This window comes from Eublepharis macularius, chromosome 8, assembly GCF_028583425.1.
Source record: "Eublepharis macularius isolate TG4126 chromosome 8, MPM_Emac_v1.0, whole genome shotgun sequence".
Classification (NCBI taxonomy): Eukaryota; Metazoa; Chordata; class Lepidosauria; order Squamata; family Eublepharidae; genus Eublepharis; species Eublepharis macularius.
This window is the reverse complement of record NC_072797.1, coordinates 13,516,743-13,537,854: the sequence shown is the minus strand read 5'-3', so window position 1 is coordinate 13,537,854 and position 21,112 is coordinate 13,516,743. Positions and strand designations below refer to the sequence as shown.

Here is a 21,112-nt window from a genome sequence, read left to right as displayed (position 1 = left end):
CATCCCCAGCAAAGGACCCAGGGCAGATGCTACAGTTGCCAGCTCCAAGTCGTGAAATTCCTGGAGATTCTGAGGGTGGAGCCTGGAGAGGGCGGGGTTTGGGGAGGGGAGGGAACTCAGCAGGATATAATGCCGTAGAGCCCACCCTCCAAAGTAGCCATTTTCTCCGGGGGAACTGATCTCTGTGGCCTGGAGAGCTGTTGTAACTCCAGGAGAGCTCCTTCCACCACCTGGAGGTTGGCATAATCCTAGCTGCCATCTTGATCTGAATGGTGAGAAACGAGGAGAACCTGCAACTTATGTTTAACTGTCATGCCTTACATGAAGTGAGGATGCCAAACTCAACCTGTGAAATCCATGATGTGTGAATTATGACCTGAGGGGGAAAAAAATACAATCTTTGCCCACAGAACATTCACATTCTGCCCGACACGCCAGTTTCCTGTCTGCAGAGAATGTTTCTTTTTAAGAAGTTGAGTATTAATGTGCAGCCCCATCAACTGTTTCTAAGGGGAAAGATGCCTGCTCCTGGAATGAGCCATCCTGGCTGCCAGAGGAGGAGGAAGTGGGAAAAGCTTCTGGGAGAATTTGCCCCACTTTAATTCCCACTTGGAGCCAGGGGCTCAGCGCCCAGCCTCATAACCAAGACAGCTCTCTGCAGGAAGCCCTGTGCCATCAGACTGCGGGGTAATAAAAATAACTATGCCAGGAGGACTTGGAAACATGTGACTCGCTGCTGGTGAATTGCGAGCCAAATTCCAAAGTCTTAAAGAGTTCATGTGCTTGCTGGGGAGTCGTCTCTGTGCGTGTCGCTCATTCATGCAAGAGGCTTGTGTGTGTGTGTGTGTGCAGAACTAGCAATGACTCAAAGAAGCCCTGGCGTCTCTGCAGTGATGTAAGAAGAGTCCCGAGGGCATCATAATCCCACCCACCCCTTTAATCATGCTATAAAATATTGGGCAAGATTTCCCTAGCCCCCATTTTTCAAAACTTGAAACCAGCTTCCATAAGGAGGCACAGAGACCCATTTCCACACATTGCAAAGAATGAGGAAAGAGAATTTTGGAATGTATGACTTCAGACAATATGGCTCCTTGTTCTGGATGACTTTGGTCAGCTCCGATTCAGACATAGGCATGCACTTAAGAAATTCTAAGTGTCTAGTTAGCTGTCCTCTAACAAGTCATTTAACTCCTGGCACGAGGTACACCACAAATAACGTCTTAGGTTCGTAACTGGTTATAATGCACAAGTAATACCCTCACAGAATCTCTGCTTCCATTCTAAGGCTTTGTTATTAAAACATGATTATTCAGCATTCTTAGTATCAGCTCAGTTGACAAAAACCCATATTATCCATTGTAACTACACAGATCATTAAAGGAAAGTAATTACTTGAGTCCAAAAAGATATCTTACCCAAAGATAAGCAGGTCACAAGCAAGGAGCCCCTTCTACGATCAGTTCAGCTTCTCATATTTATGTCATTTCAGCACCATCTAGAGTTTCCATTCCCCTGGTGGGAGTGGGAGATCCCCCGCTACTACCTTTCGCCCACCGCCATCGCTTACTTGGCTGGAGGGGGGGGGGAAGGGCAGGGAATGGGCCTCCTGGGCATGCTCCCGGGGCCAGTGCAATGACATCACTGACGTCATCACGCCACCCCAAGAGCGCTCCTGTGCTTCACAGCGGGACGATTTGGGCCCCAAACAGGCCAAATTGAACCTGTTTGGGGCAAAGCACACACTCACTCTCTGCCTTGTACAACGACATCACTTCCTGGAACTGACATCATCACGTCAGCGTGGGACTGCATGCAAGGAACATGAGGGAGGTAAGTGCTGAGCCCCAACCCGCTCCCGCCAAGAGACTGAGGGGACCTGGCAACCCTAGACCCATCTCCTAACAATAACTAACGTCTATGGAAATCTCATACTTATTAACATCTTTTGGCCCTCAGCCAATGCACCCATCCTTGAATTGAATCTCCACCTCTGTGAAGTTGTACACTGCTGTCATTCTCAGACACTCTCTGCACTTGGGCCTCAACGTATTGTATAGAGCCAGTTTGGTGTAGTGGTTAAGAGCGGCAGGACTCTAATCTGGAGAACCAGGTTCAATTCCCCACTCCTCCACTTGAAGCCAGCTGGGTGACCTTGGGTCAGTCATAGCTTCTAGCTCTCTCAGCCCCACCCACCTCACTGGGTTTTTTGTTATGGGGATAATAATGGCATAGTTTGTAAACCACTCTGAGTGGGTGTTAAGTCATCCTGAAGGGCGGTATATAAATCGAATGTGATTATGATGATGATGATATTGATATGGCTTAGATAGCATTTCTAATCTACACAAGGCCATATAATGTTGGAATACACAAGGCCATATAACTGTGCTATTCCTCTGTTTCATGACCCTTTCCAAGGTTGTTGTATTCTAGGCTTCTAGACTCCCTTTGTGGTAGGTCTAGCTATGGGGCTGGGCTAGCCGTGTATCATTGTGCAAAGACATCTATGATTTTCTTGGTCAGTTGCAGCAACTATTCTTCTCTAGTTCTAGCTATATCCTTAACACCCTGCTTAGGGTTTGGCCAGTCCATGGCTAGCAACTGCCAGGAGTTTACCTGTGGAAGGGGAGGCCTCGCAGGCGACATCATGATGTGGCTGGTGATGCAGTGACATCACTTCCGGTGCAACCCAGAAGTGTCATCATCACATTGGGGATAGCACTGTAGCATTTCCCCAAACTCTATGGATTATCCACAGAGTTTTGGCAAATGCTTCAGCATCTCCCAACATGATGATGTCACTTCCAAGTTGTGCTGGAAGTGACGTCGTGGAGTTAATCCATCCATCCAGTCCCCTGGGAATTTTTCTCCTGCTGCCTAGTTGAGCAGAGGTTGGAAGCACAAGCTGGGAGCAGATACACCATCTCTGCAACAGGTGGAGAAGAGTGACTTTTTTTACAATTCTTCACATAAAAAGCTCCCTGCAGGTTATCAACCAGCACATCAGACAGACAGCTACACTTACAGTGCAATTGATTTCAATGGGTTTAGACTCGAGTAACTCTGTTTAGGATTGCACTGTAAAACTCTCTCTCTTTCTGGTTTGCTAGGTTTCTGCAGCCAGAGAGTTTGCTGAAGTATTATAGACTACGTGGTGTAGTGGTTAGAATGTTGGACTAGGATCTGGGAAACCCAGCTTCAAATCCCCACTCAGCCCTGGCCCAGTTATACCCTCTCTGCCTAACCTACCTTGCAGTATTGTTGCAAGGATAAAATAGAGGAGAATGATATAAATTCCTTGGGGTTCCCGTTGGAAAGAAAAGCGGAGTTTAAATGAAGTAAATAATAATAATAAATGTTGTTTGCAAAGAATGTTGTTTTTACAAGAGTACCTTCAAAAAGGTTATCCCACCTCCCCGGGCTGAAGTGGTACAGGTCACCTTTTCGCCTCTGGACTCTACCGCCACACTCACTGTGTCACTTAGGATCACTGAAGGTATGGATCTTCTCACAACACACAGTTGTAAAACACCTGAAAGTATGCAAGAATATGGGTCTGTCTTTGGAGCAGGGCTCAAACTTTCACTGATCATGTAACACTAGTAACAATTGCTTCCATACATGTCTCATGTTTTTGGTCTATTGTTTTGTTATTGGTGTGGCTTTCACACTTTCCACTATCATGGAAATCTTTACACTTTTCTTTCCCAAAGAGAAGACAAAAGTGGCTGACATTGTTCTCTTTCCTTTTTATCCTCACATCAACCCTGTGAGGTAGCTTAAAATGAGTGTGTGTGACTAGCCCAAGGTCACCAGTGAGTTTTTACGGCAGCATGAAGATTTGAATCCAGATCTTCATTAGCCACTCTATAACCACTCCCTCAGTTGGCACTTTCTCAGCAAACAGGACCAAATGCTTGCCTCAGAACCCCTGCGTATGCTGGGGAAGATTCTAGCCTGTGTGTTAGGGCACCTATTTAGGGTTGCCAACCTCCAGGTAGGGCCTTGGAGATCTTCCAGAATTACTACTGATCTCCGGGTGACAGAGATCAGTTCCCCTGGAGAAAACGGCTGCTTTAGAGGGTGGACTGTATGGCATTACACCCCCACCTTCCCCTCCCCAAACTCCCCTACCTCCAGGCTCCATCCCCAATCTCCTGGAGTTGGCAACCCTACATCCTCTCCATCCATGCACCAGCTAATCAAAGCTTCAGAGCCTGACCTAACTGTGAATTGAGCATGTGCCTACAATACACACCCCTGCAGCTTCCAATTGGAGGGGAAGACCTGCTCATGTGTGCATGCTTTGTGCCTGTTAGAGATGCTGCCTGCAACCCATTGTATTTTATTTAAGGCAGCTAGCTGAAATTGACTGCATACTGCTCGAGTGCTGAAAAATCTTCACGGATGCCTGTCCTAATCTCCAATTCAAGATGCAGATTTTGGCCTATAATCCTCCATACATCCTTGAACCTGGCTACTTAAAAGACCACCTGCTCCTATATAGACTTGCCTGGGCACTGGGATTTCCAACACAGCCCATCTCATGTCCTCCTGCTCTTGAAGGTGAGCCAGGTTGGCCATGAGGGGCAAGGACTTTTCAGTGGCTGCCCCCTACTTGTGGAATGCCCTCCTCTTTTCCCTGGACCTGGCTGCTTATTGGTTGTTTGTTGAGACTCAGTTTGGTATAGTGGTTAAAAGCAGTAGGACTCTAATCTGGAGAACCGAGTTTGATTCCCCACTCCTCCACTTGAAGCTGTCTGGGTGATCTTGGGTCAGTCACAGCTCTCTCGGCCTCACCTACCTCACAAGGTGATTGTTGTGGGGATAATAACAATATTGTAAACGACTCTGAGTGGGCGTTAAGATGTCCTGAAGGGTGGTATATAAAGCAAATGTTATTATGTTATTATTGTTGTTGCCAAAACAATTTTTACATAATTATTTCAACTCGCTTTAAATGTAGGTCCTTTAAAAAAAAATCCCCCAAATTATATTTTCAATAAATGTTTGCTCCAGGAAATATAACTGAGGCTGATGCTGCCGGTTGCAGCTATTCCTAAAATCTACCATGGTGACTAGTCGGTTATACATACTTCTAACAGGTGTTACCAACAAAGAGAGTTTTTCCATCATGTTGTTTTTATTGTCAAAACAGGCTGTGTGTGTAGGCGGCCATCATGTCCCACTCAGACTGCATATCTGAGATCACTCTGTGAAGTTTACACAGTCCCCCTTTCCAGTCTGCTGTGACCACAAGAGCTCAGGATGCTTCAAATACCGCTGAATTCATCTGAGAATTAGTCTCTGGAACCAGCCCCAATAGAAATCATTGGATTTTTGTATTTTTATCTGGAAATGATAGGCGGCGACAATGATAGATGTCCTCCTGCATGCCATTTCCCACAAGGACTTTGGGGGAAAAAAAGAAAGCAACATACTTTATTTTATGATCAAGGGGTCATTCATCTAGATCTGCTTTAAGGCCCTGGTAGACATTTTGCCAATCGCTAATAGAAACTAAATAAACACAGCCAAAACACTGTCATCTATCTGTGGGTGAGTAATTATGAAGGATTCCTCTTTAAATAGACGTTTAAGTAAATATAGAAATATCATTTTACAAAAGCTGGCTTGGGAAGAGAAGCTTACCCAACTGCAAAGCAAAGGCAACCTCACTCAGATGTGTGTGTGTTTGTGTGTGTCTGTGTATGTGAATAAGGTTCACATAGAATCATAGGGTTGGAAGGGACCTCCGGGGTCATCTAGTCCAACCCCCTGCATAGTGCAGGAAATTCACACACACACCCCACACACACACCCAGTGACTGCTGCTCCATGCCCATAAGATGGCAAAACTCCTCCAGGATCCCCAGCCAAACTAGCTGGGGGGGGGGGAATTGCTTCTTGACCCCAAAGTGGCAATCGGCATTACCCTGGGCATGTAACAAGGGGCCACGAGAACTAAGCACTGAGAGGTTTTGTGACTAACCTAGAATAAGTGTGACTCTAGAAATGATATATGTTGTGGAGAAAATCGGAATTCAACTTGTAAATTTAGGGGTTTTTTTCTTTTTAATGATATAGATATATGTATTGTTAGTGTATCTTATGTTTAGAATGTTGTTTTTTTCTTATTCGCTATGTTTATTGTTTAGAGCTTATAGCTATTATGTTATGGTTTATACCTGTAAAAAAGAGAACTAAGCACTGATGTAAAACCCTTCCTGCCCTCCCTCTCACGATCTGCCCAGGTTCACAGAATCAGCATTGCTGTCAGATGGCCATCTAGCCTCTGCTTAAAAACCTCCAAAGAAGGAGAGCCCACCACCTCCCGAGGAAGCCCGTTCCACTGAGGAACCGCTCCGTCAGGAAGTTCTTCCTAATGTTTAGCTGAAAACGCTTTTGATTTAATTTCAGCCTGTTGGTTCGGGTTGAAATCCATGGGCCTAGGTAAGAAAAGGAGGCACCAATCTACATCTTATTGATGTGGTACAATTGGCTCTGAAGAAAATGATTCCCTGGGGTCAAGCACCCGATCACATCACCAAACAGGCCTGGGTTTGCAGGCCTGGCCACAGCAGTCCATGGGTCTCCAGGCAAAATGCCAAAAGCGAGTAAGGTTACCAACCTCCAGATGGGAGCTAGAGTTCCCCCAGAATTACAACAACTGATTTCAAATACAAAAATCCATTTTAGGGTTGCCAGCTCTGGGTTGGAAAATTCCTGGAGGTTTGGGTGTGTGTGTGTGAAGCCCTGGGAAGGGCGGATTTGGGGAAAGTGAGATAGCTCAGTGGGTTGTAACACCACAGGGTCCACTCTCCAGTTCTCTAGGGGAATTGATCTCTGTAGTTTGTGATCTGCTCTGAGCCTGCTTGTGGGATGAGCGGAATATCAATTTAATAAAATAAAATAATAAATACTTTGGAGATTTCCAGACCCACATGGAGGTTGGCAACCATAAGTTGCACACCAAGGGAGAGAATGCCTCCATGCCCTTCCCTCATCATAGCTCTAAGGGGTGCTTTCAATTTGTGTGTGGCTTGGCCGTGTCAAAAGCAGGACACACTTTTTGACTTTCCCAGGCTCCGGATCTGCCTGGGAAGTGAACGTATACTTCAAATGCCCTCGCTTCATGGGCCAATTTGACTTTGGTAGGCTCCTAAACCATCTGGGGTTCAGCAAGTGCAGCTAACACTCGGGTTGCCTACTCTGAATTGGGAAGTTCCTGGAAATTTGGGCGTGGTTCCTGGGGAAGGAAAGGGTTTGGGAAGGGGAGGGACCTCAGTGGAGTATAATGCCGTAACAATCCAAAACTGATCTCTTGTATGAGAAATGGCTTCCTTTAATCAAGATGTCAAATAATGCAATTGAACCAAGATATTGCCATAATCATCCCCTTCTTGAAACACTATTGTATATGTAAGTTTATCATACTATACCATATCAGAGACAGTTTAGTGTAGTGGTTAAGAGCAGTGGGACTCTAACCTGGAGAACTAGGTTTGATTCTCCACCCCTCTGCTTGAAACCAGCTTAGATGCTATTGCTACTCTTGCTACTGAGAGGTTGGCTATAAGATCTAGTCAGATGATGAGAATTTGCTTCATACACAGTGTGAGCACCACAGTAATTGGATTCTTTGGAACTTCCTACCCAAAGATGATTTGAATCTGATGGAATATCTGATTCGTTGTCTTTTTATGTTAACAACTGCGGCGTGGGGCTCGTCAACTCAGAGTGAGCTGTCAGTAGCTGCCACTCCTCCTGATGAGCGAAGTGAGTCTTAATCAGCCTGATTAATTAGCACATAGCAGATACGTTTCTGCATCAGTCTCTCATCTGTCTGTTTCTCTTTTACAACTGCATCATCAGCGGTTTACCTTGTGAACGATATATATTATTTCAACACCTCCATTCAGTTTTAAACGAATTCATTAGGGGTTTTCACAATGCCTAAAAGTTATTTATTTCTCATACGGAGGTAGATTGGGGGTGGGTGGGGAGAGAATCACTGTGACGAGACGAGTTTGTGCAATGTAAGGTAATGTTGTCACGCAGGGCTCCCCAACCTTGTTGAACTTGCCAGGAATTGGGGGGCTGGAAAAAGGAAATGAGGGCCACTGCAAAATGGCTGCTTATGGGTATGGCCAATCACAAATACTGAGAGCCTCTCTACATGAGACATCTGCCACATGAAGAAAATGTGTCGAGAGATACAACGTTAGCTGGGAAGGGTAGTTTAAAAAGACAGTGCCAATGGCAGGCCAAAGGCTTTGTTATATACTAGAGCCATGTGAAGGAGCTGTGAAATGCCAGAAGGGAAACTTCAGCCCATTATAACCTCTCCAGGTCGAAGCCCAGCTCTGGAAGGCAGCTCCAACCCTCGCTGCTCTCTGGTTGTGATTTCACTCAGTTTTAGACTGGAGAGGTGAAATTGACAGAGCCTTTGGGGAATGCAAAGATGAAATTAACAAACCCTCTGAGGAGTGATCTCCGCCAGCTCTGTCGTTTTAAACTACCCTTCCCAGCTAACATTGAGTCTTCTACACTTGAGGAACATGCGCCAAGGCATCTCGTGTAGAGAGACTCTAAATGGTTCCACAAAACACTGGGTGTTTCCAAGCCAAGCATCCCCCTACAGGGGAGACAGTTGCTTCCAAACACATGGTCCCTGCAGACAGGATGTGTCCTGCTCACAAGCATCTCCCGTACTCAAGAAGTACAAGAAAGCTGAGATTGGATCTTTGTTGGGGGAGGGGGAGAGATTTAGTTCACACTTCCATAGAAAGGGGAGGGTTTTTTTCCCCTTGTGGAGCCACAAGGATAAACTGCCAAGCCCTTTTCCCTTGTGGAGCCATAGGGATAAACTGTCAAGCCCAGAGACACAAGAAAGTCCATGTCTAAGGCCAAGTCCAAGCTAGCCTGATCTCATCAGATCTCAGAAACTAAGCAAGGTCAACTGTGGTTATGGGAGACCACCGAGGAAGTCCAGGGTCCTACACAGAGGCAGGCAATAGCAAACAACTTCTAAAAATCTCGTCTTGAAAACCTGCATGGGGTTGCCATAAGTTGGTTGCAACCTTGATGGCAAAATAAAATAAAATGGCCAAGCCAAAGGCTCAAAGCTGTGATACACCCACCCAGCATTGGTGTGACCAGGGCTACGAACTCTGGGTTAAGAAATTCCTGGAGATTTGTGGGTACAACGTGTGGAGGGCAGGGTTTGGGGAGGAAAAGGACTTCAGCAGGGTATAATGCCATAGAGTCCATCCTCCAAAGCAGCCATTTTGTCCAAGAGGACAGATCCGTGTCATCTGGAGATCAATTGTAATTCCGGGAGATCTCCAGGCCCTACCTAGGTGTAGCACACAAAACTGTGACACACCCACTTCTCCTTTGCTAGTAGTCAGTCATTATCAGAAAGCAGCTGCATAATTCCTGTCTTTAATGTTTCACTGATGACCCTTTGGATTTTACTGCTAAGACTTAAGAAGTAAATGGTCAATGGGAAACACACAGGTGGGTGTCACAGTTCCCTTGGTCACCAGACTCGGAATCATTGCTGTGGCAATTACATTCAGATATCCCAAACAAACCAATCAGACTGAGCCTCTGAAGTGCTAAATGATGGAGTTAGTGGAGATGGCTAAACTTACAGTTTTGATCAGAGATAAAACATTGGCCCTTTTCACACTACTTACCTGTCCCGGAACATTGCGAAATATTGCACAAAAATGCAGAAGATAGCCTCTTCTCGCAAACGTTTTGCGCGATGTCGCAAAAGGGGCAGTGCTGAAAAGGTAAATTTTGCAGGTATCAAAACTACAAGTATGTTTGTAAAGATATGATAGGTGTTGTAGAGAAAAATGGAAAATTAAATATGTATTTTCTTTGATTTTTTTCCTTTTTTTTGTTCTTTTTCTCTTTTTGTATTCCTTTTTCTTTACTTTCTCATTTCTCAACCCTTTTATTTGGCTTTTAATCTTATCAATAAAATTAAAAGTATTCTTTTAAAAAAAAAGTGCTAAAGTCTTCCTAGTTTTAGAAATGACTGCCGTTGATGCTGATGTCCAAATCAGACAGTTTAACAAGTTGCAGTTTGTTTCTTGCCTGCAAGCCAGTGTCTAAACTATGGGTTAATTGTAGTTTGGAATCCTGGTTCATAGTTGAGAAGCACACTGCAGTTTGTTAAAGCTCCCAAATTGGATGTCATGAGAAAAGGCAGCTAGAGGTAAAACACAGAAAGTTGTCTGTCTTGGTATGGGAAGGAAAGGTGATGGGAAAGGGGAGATGAACAAGCTTGTTCTTGGTTCCAAGGCTTGTTCTTGGTATCAAAAAACCACGGTGCTACGTCTTCCCTCTCATTGTGGTTGCTACTGATCCCATGACTTCTTTTCGGAAGTGGAAAAGTGTTTGCCACATAGTCCTTTCTGACTGGAGGCCCAATCAGATAAAAGTGTTCTCTCTGTAAGTTTATAAAGCCCCTGCATGGCTCCTCCTGGTTTGGGGAGTCTATTACAAAACCTATCTGGACATTACTGCTAAGGGTGCCAGATTTCTGCACCAAACTAAGGATACTCTGAATTTCAAATGTGTTCAAACCATCAAATTTACCACGTTCGACTGCATCCATCAGACATAAGCTGAACAACGGGGCGGTTTGATTTGGCAACTCAAATGCCTGCCAAACAGGTTTGCACCAGGTTCTTCCAAATTGCACATGCATGATATTGCTGCCAATCCAACTGATTGGCAACCATTAATATTGCTAAATACTATTTAGATGAGCACTGAACAGTAAGATTATTTTTTTAACACAGTGTTTATGACTGATTTAATGATTTAAACAGTGCCTGCTGAGGAGAGACACGGCGCAGCAAGAGGTAGAAGTAGGACTCCAGCAGGCCATTGAAAACAATCGAGCTGAGCTTTAAAGTACTGTTAGGAAGGAATACAGTAAAGAAACCTGCTGAACAGTCATGACACGGTTAATGAATTGTCTGTTGAAACACTGACTCCCTGTTCACAACTGTACATGAGCCAAACTGGCTCAAGCATCCCTAAGCCAAGGTAGTACACAGAGAATCCTGTTTATCCCTATGAGGTAGTTTTGCCCAAGTCCACCAAACATATTGCTGAGCGAAGATTTCAACCTGAATCTCCCTCGCGCAAATCAGACACTCTTATCAATTGCCACTACACTTACTCTCATCTCAGTGGCACAAAGCTATTAATTACCCCTTGCATTCACCTACGAGATCGGGGTGGGCAACTCCCAGGACCCAGGACGAAAGCGGCACCACCAGACTTTACACCCAGGACCGGATCTCTGCCCAAGCAACTGAGTCACTTGCAGCACTGCTGGGGTGGGAAGGTCTAAGGACCTTCTCTTGCTTTCCCTGTGAAGCACAGAGATCTTAGAACATTTATGTGACCCAACTGGGGGACAAACCTGGGGGGAACAGAACTTGTGCTTATATACTGCTCTTCAGGACAGATCAGTGCCATTCTCAGAGGGGTTAACAAGTCAGTATTATTATCCCAACACCCTGTGAGGTAGGTGGGACTGAGGGAGCTCTAAGAGAGCTGTGACTGACCCAAGGTCACCCAGCTGGCTTCAAGCGGAGGAGTGGGGAATCAAACCCAGTTCTCTAGAGTCCTGCCGCTCTTAACCACCACACCAAACTGGATGTATGTTTGTGTGCATGTGTGTACGTCAGAGGTTCCTAAACAAGTTTCTAGTTCTCACGTCTGCAGCAGGGCCATATCAACCCATTGCTGGGCCCCTAGGCTTTCAGGTATTTCAGGACCCCTGCGACACTTCAGTCTTTCACCCCACTACAGCTGACAGCCTGATCCTGGTACGGTAGGTACATAGCCCTATATCCATTTTGAGGGTCTCTTGAAGAATTCTATTCACAATTTTTAAAATATTCTTATTGTGCAAGCAGAACTCTTCAGGAAAGCACATTTTGGGGGTATAATTGTTCAAGATTTTGAAGTGAATAATTTTTTTACTATTTATTAAAAATATATAATTTATGGATAATTGTTTTAATATAAGAGACAATTTGTTTCACTTCAGTAAGGAAGCAGTTAATTATCTTATTAATAGAGGTTATATAAGAGAATCAATTAACTGTAATTGATGTGGGGTATGCCTCAGCAAAAAAACCTGATGGGCCCTAGTCCCTGTGGGGCCCCTAGGCTTCGGCTTATAACAACAACAACATTCGGTTTTTATACCACCCTTCAGGACAACTCAATGCCCACTGAGAGCAGTTTTAAAAGTATGTTATTATTATCCCCACAACAAACACCCTGTGCAGTGGGTGGGGCTGAGAAAGCTCCTAGAAGCTAGGACGAACTCAAGGTCACCCAGCTGGCTTCAAGTGGGGAATCAAACCCGGCTCTCCAGATTAGAGTCCCGCACTCTTAACCACTACACCAAACTGGCTCTCCTAAGTCAGCCTTATGAATAATATGGCCCTGGTCTGCAGAGAAAAGTTTGATGTCTGAGCGATTGGCGGGGTATCTGAACTGAACGGACTGGACTGTGAGTCTGTGAGTCCTTGCTCACAAATCCTCATTTCAGCAGTCCGGGTCTTATAGCTCCCTTAGCCCATCTTCCGTGGCTAATTCTTGAAAGCTTACACTCTGAAAATGTTGCTGGTCTCTAAGGTGCCACTGGACTCAAGTCCTGCTGCTCCTTTGGACCAGGTATCCTTTCCACTTTTTCTTCCAGCAACCTCACTTCTTCCCTAAATGTTTCATTATCTCCTGAAACCAAATCAGAAACTGCTACTAGACCAATAAAGCAAATGCATGCAAATCCTATGAAATCCTGGATGTGAAGCATGAAATCTTTTTGTTAGAACTGTCAGGCTTGCCCTGCCCTGGGTTGACTAAGCCAAGTGCATAACATTTTTTTAAAGTAGCACCCTTAAGTATGCAAAGCACTTCCTAACACTTTTCTCTTGCTGTACAAAACTTACGACATGTCTATAAGGTAGGCAGGTCGATATTATTGCCAATCCATTGCCATTCGCTTTTGTACAAAGGAGGAACTGAAACCGAGATGACTTTCCACATGGTGATACAAGACGTATCTTGCTCAAGATGGGAGGTGAACTGAGGGCACCCTGGCTTCAGATGCTGCTCACAAGTAATGAGTCTGCACTATAATTGAACATTGTCTGTATCTTCATTCATTAGATCACCTACACTGGAAAATCAAAGAGTCCAGTAGCACCTTTAAGACTAACCAATTTTATTGTAGCATAAGCTTTCGAAAATCAAGTTCTCTTCGTCAGATGCATGGTACAGAAACAGATGCATGGTACCAGTTTCTGTACCATGCATCTGACGAAGAGAACATGGTACAGAAACAGATGAATCGTACCAGTTTCTGTACCATGCATCTGATGAAGAGAACTTGATTCTCGAAAGCTTATGCTACAATAAAATTGGTTAGTCTTAAAGGTGCTACTGGACTCTTTTTGATTTTGCTACCACAGACTAGCACGGCTAACTCCTCTGCATCTACACTGGAAAGGTTTTCTCCAGCTTTCTCTTGCCATACTTGGTTTTAGATTGTTTTCAGTTGCATATAGACTTAACCTGGCACTTTTTTTCCACTATGGAGATCTTTCCCCACCCATCACCTATTTGTATGCTACCACTAACTTACTTGCCTCTCCTTCAAATTCTGGTTTTAGCCATCAGGTTTTACCCACTTCTCACATACAAGTTTGCTTTCTGGTGCTTTATTATTAAACCTCTATTTTTTAAAAAAATTGCAAAATTGCTCCAAGGGGTGTGTGTATGACAGCACAGTTACCAGCCAATCCATGCTGTGCACAAACCACTTTTACTTCAAGTCACCAATTTATTTTTCCCTAACCCTGGAGATTATTATTATTTGAATTATCTGAAACACAATCAACAATAAGCAGAGGTCACATGTTATTATTGATTGGCCTTGCTAAGCTGATACAAGTTTCCACTGGAGACCTAAGTATCAACCAGATATTGGCGTAATATGTACGTTATTCCAAATAGCGCCATCTTTTGCAGTTCTGTAGGTGTTATGTCAGAAAGCTGCAGTTCTTTCATATAAATTGCAAAGTTTGCAATTTGGTTCCAAGTGCCCCAATGACAATGGGGACTACTGTTGCATTCTTCTTCCATAGTCAGGTGGTTTCTATCGCCAGATCTCTATATTTAATCATTTTTTCTTGTCCTTTTTCTTCAACTCTGGCATCCCCAGGAATTGCAATGTCGATTATCCAGACTCTTCAATTTTCCACGACTGTTATGTCTGGTGTATTATAGTCAAGGTGCCAATCAGTTTGAATTCTGAAATCCCACAAGATCTTGACTTACTCATTTTCTAGCACCTTTTCCACCTGATGTTCCCATGAATTCTTTGATACTGGCAAGTTATACTTTTTACACAATGACCAATTAATCAGCTTTGCAACCCTGTCATGTCTAGCTTTGTAGTCCGTCTGTGCAATTTTGCTGCATTCTGAGATAAGGTGGGACAGTTTCATCTTTTTCCTGGCAAAGTCAACATTTTGGATTTTCACCGATTTTCTGAATTTTGGCTTTCATAACATTTGTTTGCAATGCTTGTTCTTGTGCTGCGAAGATCAGACCTTCAGTTACTTTCTTGATTGTACCCGTCTTCAACCATGCCCAAGTTAGGCTGTTGTCACTTTTTCCTTCAATATTTTTTAGATGTTGCCCATGTAAGGGTTTGTTCTTCCAGACATTTAATCTATTCTAAAACTGTTTCTTCTTGTATTCAGCCTTTGTTTCGATTGTTTTTAATATGTTCTCTGTTTTCACAGCCTGAAGTAATTTTTCTATACTTCTGCTTATGTAATCATTCAGGCCTCTCTTTTCTTCTTCCACTACCTGATGTATTTGTAACAGTCCTCTTCCACCAATTTTTCGTGGTAGATATAGCCTGTCAACATCACTTTTTGGGTGTAAAGAGTGATGCAAGTTCATTAGTTTTTGCAGTTTTCGATCCAAATTTTCTAAATCGCTTTGTGTTCAATATATTATTCCTGCTAGATATCTGATCACTGGAATTGCCCATGTATTTATGGCTTTGATTGTATTTCCACCATTTACTTTTGACATCAGAATTTTTCGTACTCTCCTGATATATTCTTTCTGAGTCAGTTCTTTTACTTTCAATGCAGGATGTTATCTAATTCCAATATTCCAAGATATTTATAATTTTCATTGTTTGATAATGATTTCATAATGTCGCCATTTTCAAGTTCTATTCCGTCAATATTTTTTACTTTTCCCTGTCTAAGCCAAATTTCATTTGAATATCATCACTGTACATTTTCACAGTATTAAGCAATGATTCAAGTTCAGTGGGATTCTTTGCATACAATTTCAAATCATCCATGTACAGGAGATGGTTTATTTTCCCAGTCTGATCAGAAATATAACAACCCATTTTTGTTTTCTCTAGGACCATTGTCAAGGGGATTAATGAGATGCTGAATAATAAAGGCGACAAGGAGTCCCCTTGAAATATACCTCTTTTGATACAAACTTCCTCAATTTCTTCACCATAGTTTTCCATTTTCGAATATTTTCCTTAAGGAAGAAGCTTGATGTTTTCACTAATTCCAAAATTATTATTATTTAATTTATAGCCTGCCTTTCCCACAAGTGGGCTCAGGATGGGTTACATCAAAACCAAGAAATACAGGCATAACGCTAAAGAGAAACATGTCTGACTACAGTTTATGAAACTGCTGTCCCAGAGCATAACTCTTCTAAGTGTACCTATAGGCAGACTAGATAACTCTGACTAGTCCGAGTTCATCAGAACTCAGAAGATAAGCATGGTCACCTGACCTGGTTAGTACTTGGATGGGAAACCAGTGTTGCTATGCAGAGAAACGCAGTGGCAAACTACCTCTGCTCATTCCTTGTGCTGAAAACAACTAATTATTACTAATATAGGCACCTTCGATGGCTCTGATGTATTTTTGAACATTTTTTATTTCTTGTTCTTTTAACATCTTTGAGATTAGCCCTATAAATTTTTATGGGGCAAGAATATACACAGAGGTGTTCTTGGTGGCTGTTCTTCAGTTAGGGAGTTTGCCTCACTTGACGATTTGTCAAAACCCAAACATTTTTTAGAACCAGTGTGAAAGTTTTTAGTGTAGCTTAGTTTTTAGGGGCTAATTCATTATTATTTAAAATGCGTTTCAGTGGGATTTTAGTGTCAAGCGTGACTTTTGGCTCAAGGCTGCAGAACAGTGACATACAAACCTAAGTCATTGTGTAAGTATTAATCACAGAGTTGTGCTGAGCTTATTTGGAAAAAGTCACTATTACTGAGGTACAGAATTTGAGATATTCTTCAGGGGGTTTAAAAAGCTTTTGCTGAAATAATAGTGGTTTCCTTAAAAACAAAAACAGATTGTCTATTAAAAGCGACTTTTTGTTACTTACCCTTGAGGATAACACCAGGGAGTTTTTGCACTGGGGCCAGGATGTTCACACTGGACTGATAGATGCAGTAACAGCAACACACAAGCATTAGGACCGGTCTCCTGGAAGTCTGCCATGTGGAAGCCATTTTTGGCTGTTTCCACATCACGAAGTGTTTTGATAGGTCCTGAGCTTCATCTTTATGGTGTCTTCAGATGCAACAGATAGAACTCCCATTCTGGGAAGTGCATGTATGCTGTGGGCACAGTTATATGTTCAATTCTTACTGATCTATGTGTTGTCTGGACACTTCTTTCTACACTGAAGTACATTTTTTGTAAGAAATCCCTATGGATTGAAGTGGTTCTAAGAAGAAACTTGAAGCTCCCTTCATCCAAGTACAACACTATCCATTTCTTAAACTTGTCGCTTTGTTTAGAGTCTGTGTTATGGCCTGTGGACAGTGATATAAAAGAAAGCTAAGTGCCTCTGGGTGTGTGCAAAGTGCACTGTTTTCATGCACTAAACAACCCTAAATGGAGCTCAGAGAAGCAGGCATGAAGGGTGTGTGAATTCTAGAACACACACACAAATTTACTTCATGCAACTAAGTTACCTTTAATACACTTTAGAGAATTGAACTGCATCACTACTACGTTACACAAATAGAAAGTAGCCTTAGCCAAGCTGCTCTGTTAGCCTCAACCTCATCTGCGATATGGGTCTAATAATTCTGAGCGACCTCCCATAGTTGTTGTAAGGATTATAATATGTATTCTTTTTTACAAAATTTATATGCCACCTCTGCAGAGATTTGTTGAAGGCAGCCCACAAAACAGTAATACAAAAACTACAGAAGAATTTTCAATATGAAAACAAGTCATAAAAACAAACCAGAGGGGCATAAGAACAGCATAAAACAACATTCAGCAACCTAAAATGATATTCGTAAAACAGTCCATAGGTCAGAAGTTTTTAAACTTACAAAGCTCTTCTCGGCCTTGGTCCGGCACACCTACAGGACCGCCTCCCTCCCTATGTTCCTCCGTGGCAGCTTCGCTCATCAGAACAGGGTCTCCTGCAAGTGCCACCCTGCACATAAGCGAAATCAACAGCAGCCTGTACATGGGCTTTCTCTGTGGTGGCCCCACCCTGTGGAATGGCCTGCCTGAGGAGGACAGGAGAGCCCCCAGTCTCCTGGTTTTCTGCAAACAATACAAAACTAAATTATTCAAAAAGGCTTTTTGATCAGATAGGAAGGCTGTATTGTAGGGAGGGGATCTCAGATGCTTTGCTGATGTGTTAGGGACCATAGGCTTCACCACTAGGTTGTATTGGATTCCTGATAATTCTATGTCTTTGTAAACTTGTATCTATTTACACTATGACATTGTTTATGGAAATGTTCTTGATACTGTACTAATCTCACACTGTGTAATCCGCCTTTTCTCAGTGAGAAAGGCGGACAATAAATGACATAAATAAATAAAATAAAATCATTAAAAGCCTGGCTAAAAAGATGTTTCGGCCTGGCACCTAAAGGACAGTAAAATAGGCACCAGGTAAGCCTCCAGGAGAGGGCATTCCAAAGGCAAGGAGCCACTACTGAAAAAGCCCTGCTCTCTGTTGCCATTCTGCCTCTCCTCTGTAAGCAGAGCACAGAAACTGTGGCTTGGGGAAATCATCTTAACTGGAGGCCTGGACAGGACAAGAGGAGGCAGCCCTTCATGTCCCTTGGCTCTTCCTCATGTGAAGCTTAAAGGGTCAGAACCAGCAGTTGGAAATGTGCTCAGAAAAAGATGGGCAGCCAGAGCCAGTAACAATTAACAATGCAATCCTAAGAAGAGTTACCCCAATCCTAGCCTATTGATTTTAATGAGCTTAGACTGAAGTAACTCTTCTTAGGATTGCACTGTAAGTGTTGTTGATTGCTACCATTAGGGGAGTACAACATTTCTTTTGTATATCACTTTTTAATCGAACCCCCCCCCCTCCAAAATAATAGTACATACCAAGCTCTGCATATTGTAAAGTGCCACGCAAATGACTGTTACACATTTCTGTGTCAATATGTGGATCGTCTGGTGCATGTTTATGAGCAAAGCAGGGATTCTGAACTGCTTTATTTATTTCCCTCATTTGTAGCCCCTTCTTTCTCACTAGCACCTTTAAGACTAACCAATTTTATTTTAGCATAAGCTTTCGAGAATCAAGTTCTCTTCGTCAGATGCCTGATACAGATCTGACGAAGAGAACTTGATTCTCGAAAGCTTATGCTAAAATAAAGTTAGTCTTAAAGGTGCTACTGGACTCTTTTTGATTTTGCTACCACAGACTAACACGGCTAACTTCTCTGCTTCTTTCTCACTGAGACTCAAGGCAGATGAGGTACTACGGAAGATCGTTCTCACAGTTTCAAGAGCCCAAGGCTGGAAATGCAACCGACAAATTTATTTATTTTTTTAAAATTGCAAGACGCACTGCACCCAGTTTTTTCCCCCAATCCAGCTCTGTGCTGTAAATCTTTAATGCCAAAGGCTCGTTGCAATACATCTTCAAAAGGATATTGCAAAACTGGGAAAAGGGCAGAAGAGGGTAACCGAGGTGATTAAGGGGTTACAGCACCTCCGAAGAACGCCTAAGGAGTGGGATACTATTCAGTTTAGAGAAAAGGCAGCTAAGGGAAACACATGATGGAGGTTTATAAAATTAGGCCCAGGATGGAGGAAGGGATAGACAGAACATCTTCTCCCTCTCTCATAATCCGAAAACGTGGCACCCAATGATGTCGCTTATGATACAAAGGAAGTACTTCACTCATTGAGGAATTAAATCGTGACATTAAAGACTAATATGTGGTGTAATGGTTACTGTGTCTGACCTCGAGAACTACGTTTGAATTCCCACTCTGCTATGGAGCTCACTGGCTGACCTTGGGCCAGTAACCCTCTCTTAGTCTACCCTACAGGGTTGTTGTGAAGATAAAATGGAGGAATTATGTAAGCTGCCAGGATCCACATTATAGAGAAAGGAGGTAAATAACACGAGGTAAATAATTACATGAGGTAAATAATCCCTGCTCTGCCATAGAGCTCACTGGATGACCTTCAGCCCGTTGCACTCTCAGTTTGCTGTGGGGATAAGATGGAGAGGAGAGAATTAACTAAGCTGCCAGGATCCCTAATATGGAGAAAGGAGGTAAATAATATGAAGTAAATAATTACATGAGGTAAATTACATGAGGTAACTATAATCCGGGCTCTGCCATGGAGCTCACTGGCTGACCTTGGGCCAGTCGCACTCCCACAGCTTGTTGCGGGGTAAGATGGGAGGGGAGAATTACGTCGGCCGCCTCGGGAGGAATGAAGTAAATAAATAAATATTTTCGGCGGACCCGAGTCCGCTCCTTCAGACGCTACGAAGGCCCCACTCCAGGAGAGCCCCGCGCCCCACGGCCCAGCCCGCCTGTATTTTTCCTCTGCCCGCCGAGCGGCCCCCCGGGCAGGTGCGCGGCCCCCGCCGGACTCCGCCTCCGCCGCCTCCCCCTGCTGGGCCGGAGAGGCGGCGGCGGCGGCGGCGGCGCCGGAGAGGCGGCCCGGGCCGCGACCCAGCAGAGGCCCGCCAGCCTCCGCCTCCCCGCGCAGCGCCCTTGGCCCGGCGTGGCCCCGCCTGGCGCGCCCCCGGAGCCGAGCCGAGCCGTCCCCGCCCAGCGTGGCAGGGCCGCCGCCTGAGTCATCAAGGGGCCGCCGCCGGCGGTGGAGCAAGAGCAGCCCGGCGGGGGACGGGGCGGCGAAGGGCGCGGAGGCTGGAGGCTGCCCGTGCCCGGGAACCCCTCCCCTCGCGCGGCCTCCGCTGCGGCTCCAGCCGGGTCGGCGAGTGCGCGCCGCGCCGGAGCGCCCGCCCGAGGCGAGGCCGCGCGGGAGCGGAGGCGGCGCCGGAGCCGCGTCCCGGCCGGGCGAAGGGGCTGGGCTCGGGAGGGCGCTGCGGAGGCCGCCGCCGCCCCGGGGCGCCTTTCCGTCGGGCAAAGATCCCCTCGCAAACTTGCAAAGCCGAACCGGGGCGGTTGTTATTCGGAGTTGCCACCTCCAGGTCGGGAAATTCCAGGAGATTTAGGGGTGGTGCTTGGGAGGGTGGGGTATATGCCATAACGATCCGCCCTCCAAATGTGCCCCTTTTCCCAGGTGAACCGATCTCTGTAGTCTGGAGAACAGTTTCAGGTGACTAGCCCTGTTGGACTGCAGCCAAAGAGCAAGATCCGGGTCTAATACCAGCTTAAAACCAACTAGATTTCCAAGGTACGAACTTTCAGGAGTCAAAAGAGATTTTGATTCTGAGCGTTGACTCTCGAAAGCTTGTACCTTGGAGATCTGGTGGGTCTTTAATGCGCTGTTGGACCCAGATCTTGCTCTGGAGAGCAGCTGTTGTTCTGGAAGGCCTCCAGACCCCACCTGGAGATTGGCAACGCTAAGTAGGACCTGGCTTTGGACTTCCCCAGAACTCTTCATTATCATTATAAAAATTCATTATTCACAATAGAGGGATGGGGGCGGGAAAAGCCCCGCTGTCTGCGGTTTAAAGAATGAGGCTTTGCAAGAGGGGCGTTTCTTAGGAAATGTGAAGCAACCAAGCC

The 21,112-nt window shown here is 44.5% G+C and overlaps 1 long non-coding RNA gene across 3 annotated transcripts; it reads right to left on the bottom strand.

Moving 5' to 3' along the window:
* Positions 1 to 299: 299 nt before the first annotated feature.
* Positions 300 to 19,881, bottom strand: LOC129335025 (uncharacterized). Of its 3 annotated transcripts, none has more exons than XR_008597557.1 (6): positions 19,707 to 19,881; positions 19,543 to 19,613; positions 17,468 to 17,687; positions 9,708 to 9,798; positions 3,396 to 3,535; positions 300 to 376 (listed from the first exon to the last, which is right to left on the bottom strand). It is a non-coding gene; the product is annotated as an uncharacterized LOC129335025 (long non-coding RNA). The 3 variants fall into 3 exon arrangements; XR_008597559.1 differs by having other exon boundaries at positions 19,721 to 19,881; XR_008597558.1 differs by lacking the exon at positions 9,708 to 9,798.
* Between the last annotated feature and the right edge of the window lie 1,231 nt (positions 19,882 to 21,112).